Here is a 12,429-nt window from a genome sequence, read left to right as displayed (position 1 = left end):
TGAAAGTGATCTGTGCCGAGTTCCTGCTGATGGAATATTTTAAACAGAGTCACCGATACTGACTTACCGTGATTATCTTTGAGGCTTTAAAATCCAGAGTGTAGAACCACAACAATAGTAACAGACACAAGGTGTGTAATATAGAAACACAAAATTGAGAGACTTTATCAAGTTCATAATAAACTTAGAACCCAGCCAGCCTGGAGGAAATTATCTAAACAAAAAGAGAAAATGCAGTAAGAGAACTACCTTGGGGGAAAGCAAAGTAAAAGCAGTTGAATTTGCCTTCTTTTGGTATGATTGCACACGCAGAAACACATTGCAGCAGCATCCTGAATTAGGTGATCTTGATCAGGTGATCCTTAGAGTCAATCCATGGCAGCACATGGGTCTGTGTCTGTAGCCATGGATCACACTGGCAAGAAATGTGCCAGGGATGTCAAATCAGCAGGTGCCATCCCAGACTCTCCTGCTGAGGGGCTCCGTGCTGGCCCCAAGGAACATAAAGCAGATCTTCTGAATTGGTTATGGACCCCCAGGCCTAAACCAAGAGCTTAACTAGAAGTAATTTTAAAGCCGGGCTTATTTATTTGTGGGGAGGGGGAGTTCCAAGTTTGACTCAAAGACATACACCAATGTTGCTGTTTTAAAAAGTGCGTTGTAATCACCGTCCTTCACCTCTTATTTATCCTGGATAATCTTTGCTTTGACAACCCAAAGCCAATAATATAGATTGTTGTTCTTTCTTAGGGTTTTCTTGGTGAAATGTTTCCTATATATAATTTTTAGTAAAAGGCACCTCTAAGGTTATAGTGATTTTTATGCCTGCTTATTTTGATGATTACAGCATCTCCACCAAGTTTACAAGATTTTCCATTAATTTTGATGTTTTCTAGGAGACTGTGCTTTAAATTTGCAACATACATTCCATTCTCAACAGGTTAGGTAAAGATTAAATTTCAGAAACTGCTATTTATTTATTCATTCATTTATTTTTTGTCACTCTTTACCAAATTATGGTTCTTATATTTGACCACTATAAACACCACTTCTAATTAGGTTGCTTTCATGACTATTACATCATAGACAAAATATGTTGATTTTAAGTAAATATTTATTTGGGACTTTTCTTCTGAATAGGTGAAAGGTTGAGAAGCTGTAAATAAAACCTACAAAATATTGAAGAAAATATTCATTTTTAAGCCATCATACTTACTGAAATTATATGATCAAATGTATGAAAACACTTAAAAATTATTCTCGTATGTTTCCTTCACAGCAGGAATCAAGCTAATATCTTCCGTGATTAGATTGAAAGGTTTCCTTGAGTGTTACCTCAGTGAATAGTTCTAAGAATTTTGAGTACTTATAAAAACGCCTTGTAGTCTGGGATTGCTGAAGCAGAAATTATTTATCTCTGAAGAATGTACTTAGCCTTAATTTTCAATTTATTCTTATATAAGCTCTTTGGTTCATAGCAAAAGATGAGGAAATAGAACATTTCTGAGAACTAGACACTAGAGCAGAATAAGGACATTTCAGGCAAGGGGATGTTAGATAAAGAAAAAAGTAAAGAGGAGTTTCATTATAAGTATAGAATTTTAAAACATAAAAAAGAAATAACCAGCCTGTTTCCACAGGCCATGCTGTGTGTCCCCCTCTAAGCCCTCAGTTGAGGCATTTGTCACTGCTTCTCACCTCTCTTCTTCATCAGATGTTTCAAATCACTTATTTTTAAGAACATAAACCATATTCTCTGCAGTTAATGACTATGCAAAAGTGGCTTATTTTTTGAGTTTCTTTATGTCTTTGTAATTTTTTTCTCTCTGCTAGGTCTTCCAGATAGTTGTTGTTCCAAGAATCTGCTATAAATCAGTATTCTCAGATGTCAAGCCTTAGGAAGATAACCACAGTGTGCTGTTGATGGCCCTGCAGACGATCTGACCATAACACCTCTTTATTTTTACTTTTATTAGGAAAGTATTCGTATATTTTTTCAAAGGGCAATAAAGTCTATAGAGCAACAAAAACTGACATTTTAAATGATACCCAGTGATATAATGAATACTTTTAGATTGCATCCAACACTGAAAGCATGCATGAAAGAATGAGATACAAGGAGATGTGTGGGTATCATGGTCATCTCATTCTTTTTGGAATAAAGTTTTCTTTGCTTTTGTTTGCTGTTTCTCTTTTTAAGGAATTATAACGGAGGAGAAATAGACACCAGAGGTGTTTTTTTTTAAAGTTAGTAATGGGTTAAATAAATACATTGCTGTATTTGAGTAAATCCTATTGGATAAGATATGAAAGTTTTCTGGCAATTGAATAAAAAATTGAGTAATCATAGTTGCTTGTCCATTATGAAAATTCAGAAGGGACAAACACTTGTCTTACATACTGTGGATACCTCTTCTCACAGCTTTAGAACAAATAAAAGACAAAGCTTCAAAAAGAGTAAAGGAGTTTCTACTGCACAGTAATAGGTCTTTAAACTCTTTCAGTTTTCAACAAGTATATTATGAGATCTGGAAATGAAATATTATTGATGTACTATATATTCCTTTGCTGAAATAGGTTTTTCCTATTACTCTGAGAAACCCATTCAAGCTAGCTTAAACAAAGGGTGGGTGTGCCACCAGTTCGCCACTCACCTATTGGTTACATACATTCCTTCCTTCCTTCCTTCCTTCCTTCCTTCCTTCCTTCCTTCCTTCCTTCCTTCCTTCCTTCCTTCCTTCCTTCCTTCCTTCCTTCCTTTTTTTAAAAATATATCATTATTGATTTCAGAGAGAGGAAAGGAGAGGGAGAGAGAGACAGAAACATCAATGATGAGAGAGTCATTGATCGAGCCCACAACCTGGGCATGTGCCCTGACAGGGAATCGAACGCTGATCGCCTGGATCCTAGGTCGATGCTCAACTGCTGAGTCACACCTGGCCCGGCCGTACATTTCATTTTATGCCATTACAAATGAGAGCTGTAATCAGCATCTTTGTACATATATCCTTATACTGGCTTTAAAATAGATTTCCAGTAGTAAGACTGTTCAGCTAAAAATATATGTATATTTAAATTTAAATTTTAATAGATCCTATCAAAATGCTTTCGAAAAACGTGTCAATCATTCACATTTCCAAATGCAATTTCTCTGCATCCTCACCAGTAGTAAGCATTAGTACTTTTAAATTTCAGCCTTATCTGACAGGGTAATGTGAAATCTATAAAAATGACTAGAACTAATAGGGGAATTTATCAAGGTTGCAAAAGACAAGGTCAATATAAAAATTCAATTTTATATTTTTACATTAGCAATAAACAAGTTGAAAACAAACAGATTACAATAGCATGAAAAGCATGAAACACTTAGGGGTAAGCTTAACAATATATATGGAAGACCTGTATATTGAAAATTACAAAACAGTTCTCAAATTGATCTATAGAGCCAATACAACCCCAAACAAAATATTTACTTGGTGGTAGTGGCCATATTTGAATAATTAGAAGTAATTTCTCATAATCAGATCATATCAGAATGTTAAAACATAATGCCTAATTTTCCCTAAGAGTTAGTAGTCAAATATGAAAACCAAACAATGTCTGATACAATACAAACATTTTAAATTTATTATTCAAAATACTTAAACATTTCTCTTAAAAGTCAGGTAATCTTATGTCCTGGTTAGCCAGAGAGAGTTCCAATGTATACCACTTGTCTTCACATAATTATTAATAATGTTCTCTGTCATTCTCAAAACTACTTTTGATGACAAATTATATGGTCATCTTACATAATAGGAGTAGTGGTTCATTTCACCACATTAAGCAAAAAAGTTGAATGAAATTTTATAATTACTACCAGTGTTTATGTTAACTTGCTATATTCTCATGTAACATTTTAATTCCCTTGTTTGTATATATACACTTTGGGGCAAAGGTAGGTTTACAGTTGTGAGTACGTGAAACACAGAGTTTATTCTTGTATTATTATTTATTAATTATTGTATTATTTTTCATATGAACTATAAACCTGCATTTGCCCTACTGTGTGTGTGTACATGTGTGTGTGTTTTTGTTATTTTCTTAGTGCTTTCCTTGGGGATTATTATTAGTATGTAAATTTAAAACCTGTTTGTTTGTTTTTTGATTAAGAGTGATTTAATTTCAATAGTATATAAAAATTTTGCTGCAATATAGCTCTGTTCCCTCCACTTCCATTGTACTGTTATTGTATTAGATATTACATCTTTATAGATATAAGTGCCTAAACACAGTCATGTGATTGTTACTTATTCAGCTGTATTTTAAATCAAATAGGAGAAGAGTTACCAAATTAAATTCATGTATGCTGTCTTTTATATTCACCTATATATTTTCCTTTACTGGTGTTTTATTGCTTCATATGGATTATAATTACTGTCTGGTGTTCTTTCATTTTAGCTTGAAGGCCTATCTTTAGTATTTTTTCTGTTTTGTTCATTTTATGATGTCTTAATTTATTCTTCATTTTGAAGAATAATTTTGTTGGGTATAGAATTATTGGTTGACAGTCTTTATCTTTCCTCACCTTGAATATGTTCTTACACTGCTTCTGGCCTTCATGGATTCTAGTTAGAAGTTGGGTGCTATTACTGAGGATCCCTTGTACATCTTGTCACTTTTCTTTCCTGCTTTCAAGAATCTTGTTTTATCTTTGGCTTTTGACCTTCTGATAATAATTTATCTAGGTCTTGATCTCTTTGAGTTTATACTTCTTGAGATTTATTGAGCTTCTTGAATGTGCAGATGGTTTTTCATCGGATTTGGAAAGTTTTAAACAATTACTTCTTTAAATATTCCTTCTGCTCCTTTCTATCTCCTTTCCTTCTGAAACTTTCATTATATTTATCTTAGTACAATTGATGTTTTCCCATGGGTCTCTAGGGCTCTGCTTATTTTTCTTCATTCTTTTTTCCTCTGTTCTTTAATCTGGGTAATCTCAACTGACTTACTTTCAAGTCCACTGATTCTTTATTCTGTGAGTTCAAATTTGATACTGAGCCCTTCTAGTGAAATTTTCATTTCAGTTATTGTAGTTTTCAACTACAGAAGTTCTACTTGGTTCATTTTTCATAATTTCTACTTCTTTATTGATATTCTTTATTTGATGACACATCATTCTCATACTTTCCCTTAATTCTTTAACATGGTTTCCTTTAGCTCTTTAAACATATTCATAATATTTAAAGTCTGTCTGTGTTTCCTCAGTCAATTTTTATTGACTACTTTTATCCTGTATATGAGCCATATATTCCTATTTTTTGTGTCTTGTAATTTTTTATGTTGAAAATTGGACATTTAAAATAATATAATGGGGCAACTATGGAAATCTTGAAACCCAAGAGTTTGTTGTTGTTGCTACTGCTGTTTGTGCATTTAGTGACTTTCCAAACTCATTCTATGAAGTTTGTATAGTTTGTTGTGTGTGGCCACTAAAGCCCTTGCTCGGTTAACTTAGTGGTCAGCAAGTAATTGGTTACAGATTTTCTTAAATGCCCCAACTAGTGAATTTCTACCCTTTGCTGAGGGGCTCTGTGTATATGTATACATATGTGTATGTGTGTGTGGAGAGCCATACTTTCAACTCTAAGGCAGAATTTTTATTATGTAAAAAAGGAATTACTTTTATACCATATCATGTACCTTCTGTGTCTGAAGTTAAAAGCATGTAAAAATCCCTAAAACATTTTTAAATAACAAAACTCAATGCTACTTCTCTCTAGTTTATGCATTGCCTTTGTTTTCTAATTTTAAAAAAATGACTGTCTTACTGCACTCAGACATCAAGGACCATGTGGCAATGCTTACAAACACCTTCTTTCTACAGAAAAATACTTGCTGTTCACAGAAATAAATGTGTTATGCTTACATTAGACTAGAGTATAATAATTGAGCAGGCAGAAGTCTTGAACAGATTGTCTGTTTAAATATCATTATTAGTACAGTATAAAAAAACCTTACAGGGGAAACTATGCTTACAACAATTCACTATTATACTACAATATGCCCTCTGGCATATGGAGTGGCAATGTTTCAGGATGTTTTTAAATGTTCTGTTGCATTTGATGTCTTTTTGTGTATACCCCAAAGCATGATTAAACTTTAATGTTGCTTAAATTAATAAAAACTCTGAAGACACTAACTATGAAAAGCACCCATAAAGGCTTACTTCATGTAATTTAAGTTTAAAAGGTTTTAAGGGAAAAGCTCATGTTTAAAATTTGGTGGAACACTTCCATGGTTTTCTTTGGGTATTTTAGCACACCACTTTTTATAGTAAAACATATACTTAATGCATAGAAGCTGGCTTTTGTGGTTCCTTATGTGCGAGACTAAGTGGGAGAATGGGTTCCCCCAAAATAAGGCATATTGTAAATACAAACATGATATTAAATTAGCTTCAATATTTGTGATTTTAGTTTCCCATAATTATTAATTTAATTATCACATATTTTAACTGAATCAAAATTCCATACCAGGGATATGTATTATCAGTGGGAATCTACAAAGGTTGCTAAATCTCATCCAAGAGTTTGTGCTTTAAAAATTATTTTCTATTTTAGTCAACCTATTTATTAAATAAATATACTTTATTCTTTATAAATGTTGAACTGCACCTATTCATTTGTTAATTCAAAAAGTAATTATTGAGCACTTTTCATGGGCCTGTAAATGTGCAAGGTACTAGGGATAACATAGCCAAAAAAAATCAACATGTTTTCTGCTTTTAATTTCTAAAGATAGACATAATAAAATTGTTGGATTTCAGTATAAGGTAGAATTGTGAGTTTTTAGCTGGTGTTCCTAACCAAGTTTATGGAGCTGGAAAAGGCCTTTCTGAAGGTGGGGTTCAAAGACCCCTCCCCTCCTAAAAAGAAATAATACATTGAGTCGTATTCAGTCAATAATAGAAAAATTTGAAATACTACTAGCATTTAGGATTCTCTGAGGCACTATAAGGTTAGGACTTCAAAGAGAAAATCAGATGTTGTCATGCTTAAGCATTACCTAAAACTTTCAAATATAAAATATCAGTATTATTTCCTCACTTCTCTAAAATGGAATTAGAAAACATTGCACCTAATTCATTTAATATTTTTTGTTTGAATTTTAAGTAGATATAGGAATGGAAAGCTATTTATTAGTCTATGTGAATTTTTCTACCATAAGTCTTAAAAATGTAAGCGATGGAGTGTTATTCCATGAACATAATAATAAAAATAACGTGTTCTTTCACAGGCCTATATAATCAAATTTTTAACTACACTAAACAAATAAGCACAAGCATACAACAACAAACCTAAGAAAAAATATTAAAAAGCAAAGCAAAACAAGTTAAATTCCTAACTTCTTAACTAAATTCCTAACTTCTTAACCAAAGTAAGTAACAAGAAAGAAAGAAGGAAGATGAGAGAAGGAAGGAAGGAAGGAAGGAAGGGAGGGAGGGAGGGAGGGAGGGAGGGAGGGAGGGAGGGAGGGAGGGAGGGAGGAAGGGAAGATTACTTCTCTTTCTGTCACCTAGTATCATAGTAAAATCAAGTTGAGGTCAAGCAGATGTAAGAAAAGTCGGGTGAAGAGCAATTAATTATACATTTACAAAGTAAGGATAGAGAGCCTAATGTACTATAATTTAAAAACATTTAAGTCCCTGGGAATAGTAGAGTACCTTGACCAATATAGCAAAAAATAATACTCTTGTTTGACTATGTATGTGTGGATCTGGTTTCTGAGGTAGGGAGGGGCTGGTTGAATTAATTAGGAAAATATGGCTTTGGGGGGCTGGACTTTGCAAATTTTTAAATATGTTCTTATCTTAGAATTGTTTAATTAGCTTTCAGAGGAACAATTTCTTAAGTAAAATTAAATGATAGTATCCTATTAAAGTATTAAAGAATGTATAGAAAATAACTTTCAGTTATAGGCTAATGGACTTGGCCAATAGTTTCTACAGGTAGAATTATAATATATTCACAAATAACTAAATTAAGATTCTGAAGCAAGAAAATAGAAGAAACTGGGAAATGTTGGGGAGATAGAATACATTTCTGCAAGTATAGTTAAGAGAAAGCCCTTCCCCCCCACCAGTGTACAAAATCTACTACAATGTTTGAAGCAAGGAAGAGCTATATTCCCAATTTCAAACACAGTATCTGAGTCAGGAAAATATGTATACGCTTAATTTTAAAATAATGATAAAGCCCAAAGTAAATAAAATCTTTCTTAAGTTTTACTAATTTTTCAGGCAAATTGACAGCTTGTCTCTTTGCACTCATGTCATAAAGTCTAAAAAAAATTAGACAATCTTTTGCCTGGATGTTTAAAAAAAATGTTTCTTCTTTTCATCTTGTGGCTAATGTTTTCCTATTATCAAGACTTTGCATGTTTTTAACACCCACCCATCCCCATCACATTATTTTTTAGGGGGTTGAGGTCTGAGTGACAAGTACATTGATACAACTGAATCATCCTTCTGCAGGCACGTCTTTGTTATCAGATTGGTTTTCAAGTAGATTTACATTTTAAAAGTGCATCCGTTGAACAAGATTAGTCTTTGCAAAATGTGACATTTATCCTAGCAAAGGGTGATAGAATTTTACACTTTAGACATGTGAACCAAACTAGATAGTAAGCTGACATGTTTTTAAGTAGTTCCTTTCTTTCTGGTTATCAGATGAAACCACCAAAATGAAGCTGAAAGGGTGTTATCATGAAAGTAAATTGGATTAGGGCCAAGTTTCCACCCTCCTATGATGCCAGGATTTTCCAACAACCAAGCCAAGTTAAGTCTTGCCTTAATATAATGGAGAATTCAGAAAAACTGACAACTGAGAAGTGAAGTAAAAAGCAAGCAGAAGCTGATGTTTTCTCGAATTTCTATGGTGAGCCTAAGAGGCAGTCCAAAGAGAGCCAAATAAAATCCAAGAGAAGTTGAAAGTTGCTTTCTGTCATTTTAGGAAGGATGGCACCTTGCTGTATAAAAAATATTCATATTATATTATATTCCCTAATCATGATGCCCCATGGACATATATTACTAACATAATAAAGATCCACAATGTTATTGCTGGGGAAAATGCTAACAACCGAAATATAAGGAGTGTTTTTTGAGGAATATAAAGAACCTGTGGACTTTTAATAACCTAGGAATTACATCATACCACATAGTGAACAGCTCCAGCCATGTTTGATTAGCTTTTAAGGACGTCGAGTGAAGTGTGACCTCCCTCAAACAGCAGAGGATTTAGGCAGCGAGAAGAAAATTGGTCCACTTGAAATTTGCCCACGATGTGAGGGATTAGCACACCTTCCTCTTGCCGTGGTGTGTACTCTTTAACAAACAGAAATGTGTGAAGGGTTCAGATTTTACTTATTTTCCAGAAAAGTGCTTCCTTTTGCTTGATAGAGAAGTAACATCGTAAAAAAAAAAAAAAATGTGCAAAGTCTGCAGGCCTTTTGGAAAGTTCTCTCCCTTAACTTCACACACTCCTCACGCCTCTCTTTCCATTCGTTCTCCCAAATTCTCACCTTCCTACTCCCACAGCACATACCTCATTGACACAAATTATGCAAAAATATATGGTCAAGGATTTAGCCCACGTTCTGGTTTTCCCCCACCTAAACTGCTGTAATATCAAAGTCGCCGGATGCCTGACCTGTCACACTGGGCCTGCCTTGACAGTCATTAATATCTATGGTATCATATTGACTTTCTGATTTTTCTTCTTTCTCTTCTGCTTTCTCTTCTGTCAACTTACGGCTACAGTTTGGACCAAGGCCCCCGTCCTCAACCTGAAGGTAAAAATGCATTGTTACGTCTGGCTAAATCTCTTTACTAATCTTGTCTTTTCCTATTCCATTCTGTCTTTTCTGCTTAATTCCCTATTTAAACATATCCCTATTACTTTCCCAATGCCGAGCTTTCTTGCAGTTTCTACTTTTTGCTTAATGTTTTCATGCCTTAGCTTACTATTTAATTAAAAACAGAATAACAGACTGGAGTTGCATGAGCTCCTGAAAGAGCATCTAGTCCAGTCTCTTTCCAAATGAAGAAATATTCTTAAAATATTCTCAACAGGACGCTTTCCATAATGGGACATTTACTATCTCTTAAGGCACTCCATTCCATTGCTGAAAAACTTTGTTAAAATTATCCTGATATTCGACTGAACGCGTCTTCCTTGTAAAACCCACCCTCCAAGGGCAACACAAAATAAATTGATTCCATAACTATAGGGAAGTTCTTAATATATTTAATTATAGCAGTCATACCCTTGGTCTTCTTTTCTCTAGGCTAGTTAGCTCCAAGCCATTCACTCATTTTTTCTAAAGCATAGTACCCATCATTACCTTGGCCCCTAACTTTTTCTCAGTTTTCATGCCCTCTGCGTATAATCATATAATTTTTATGGTTTCCTTTCATCAATTTCCTAGAAGGCATTTATTTCATATTAGTATTTATTTGGTTATTTAATATAATTTTTTCATTTTGTCTAATATCCAAATTTGTACATATTGCTTATAAACAATTTTAGAACAGGGGCTATGCTGTTCCTTACATTATAATATAATATATTAAAAGACAGAGAAATGGGTAAAACTTTGAATTCTAAAGTCATTATCAAGATAAATATCAAGATGGGACATTTCAGACAGTTTTCCATACATGGATATCAACATCTATAATATAGCTTATTATTTGCCGTAATTTTTTGGAGACGTAAAGGGCAGGAGGAGCATGGCAGGACATGAAACCCTAAAAGTAGGAACTGTGGCATAAAGTACCGCAGGTAGGGTCTTGGAGTGGTAGAGGTAAGATGGGAAACCAGGCAGGAGTGAACTCGCAATGGACTCCTGTGCCTTTCTAATGGTTTGGACTTACTTCGTAAGTAATGTGGCTCCATTGAAATTTTAAACTGCAACAGTGTGAACAAAGTGAACCTCTGAAAAGCGGATCTTATAAAGAACTCCTGAACCATATTTATTTTATTATTCTATTTCATGATAAAGTGCTTGAAAGTCAAATAGGCCTGGGTTGGTGGTTAAAAGGACCTCCTGTGGAGGAAGAAGGTTTTGCCCAGGCATTATTGCTTTGATGGTATTTCCATTTACTGTCACATCTAAATAGAAAACCCTTGACTTCTAGTTTTTTTGTTCTCAAGAATCATTCTGCTTTATGAAGTTCATGACCTTACCATTGCCTTTCCAAGTTTCTGATATGTTCTGCATTAAGCTCTATCATGCCACACAGAAATTAAAAATCACCCGCTGACTCTTCTTTGAAGATCCTGTTTCAGCTTCCCTGAATACCTTGTTTGTTTAGGTATGCCGTCATTGCTTCTGTTAAGCATGGGCTCCCTGGACGGCCTCGAGCCCTTTGGGAGCAAAGTTTCGTCTTGATGAAGGACCCGTTCCCTGGATCTTGCCAATTTTCACTCAGCTAAATTTCTGCCTTAAATAAAAAAGGAGGAAAGGAAACAAATGAATAAGATGTGAAGAAAGCCAGGGGAAATTCCATAGAAGAGGGTAAGAATATCATTAGGTCAGACAGGGAGTTACAGAACTAATTTAGAAAATCGACAGGAAAATTAAGTCATTTGTTTATAGATTTTACAGATCTTTGGCAATAATAATTAGTATGAAAAGATTCGTTATTAATGTAGAATCACAATCACAAAACTGCAAAGGACCCCAAAAGGATCCTCCTACACACCTATGTCATTTTGTAGTTTGTAGTATAGGTCATTACTTCCTGGGCATTTCATTAGAAAACCCTAGCACTTTTCTTATATGATGTATTTAATATCACAATTACAACTATCCTCCCTCCTTCCCACTCTTCCTTTCCTAATGATTAAGATCAGTTTCTTTATTCTTTTTAAAAATTATTAAGTTCAGAAGTCACCATAATTTATTTACCAAAACTCTCATGAGTGTTTAAGTAGCTGCCAAGAGCAACAACAGAAAAATTTAAATTTAAGTCCAAATGGATCCGTAATGTTCAGTTTAAAACAGAAAATAAGAAACAGACTTCGCTTGTGGGAAATATTGATATATTGCTGAATGAATTCTAACCCAGATATATAAAAGTTCCTAGTTTTTATTCATATTTTTAAAACAGAACACTATGAAGGCATATTTCAATGATGTTCAATTTGTAGATCTTTCTTTCTATGGTTAGTGCTTTTGTGCCCTGATTAAAAATCTTTGCCCACCTCATGGTCATACAGATATTTTCTTATTTTTTTCCTAGATTTGTGATCAAACAATTTACTGACAAGACCACCTCCTCCCCTCCTGCACTGCATTGGTGCCTTAGTCGTAAACTGGAGATCACATTTGTCCAGATCTGTTTCTGACTTCTGCACAGTGTTTCAATGTTATATTTGTCTA

Source organism: Miniopterus natalensis, chromosome 5 (genome assembly GCF_054644295.1).
Source record: "Miniopterus natalensis isolate mMinNat1 chromosome 5, mMinNat1.hap1, whole genome shotgun sequence".
Taxonomy (NCBI): Eukaryota; Metazoa; Chordata; class Mammalia; order Chiroptera; family Miniopteridae; genus Miniopterus; species Miniopterus natalensis.
Note: the sequence above shows the minus strand (reverse complement) of the source record.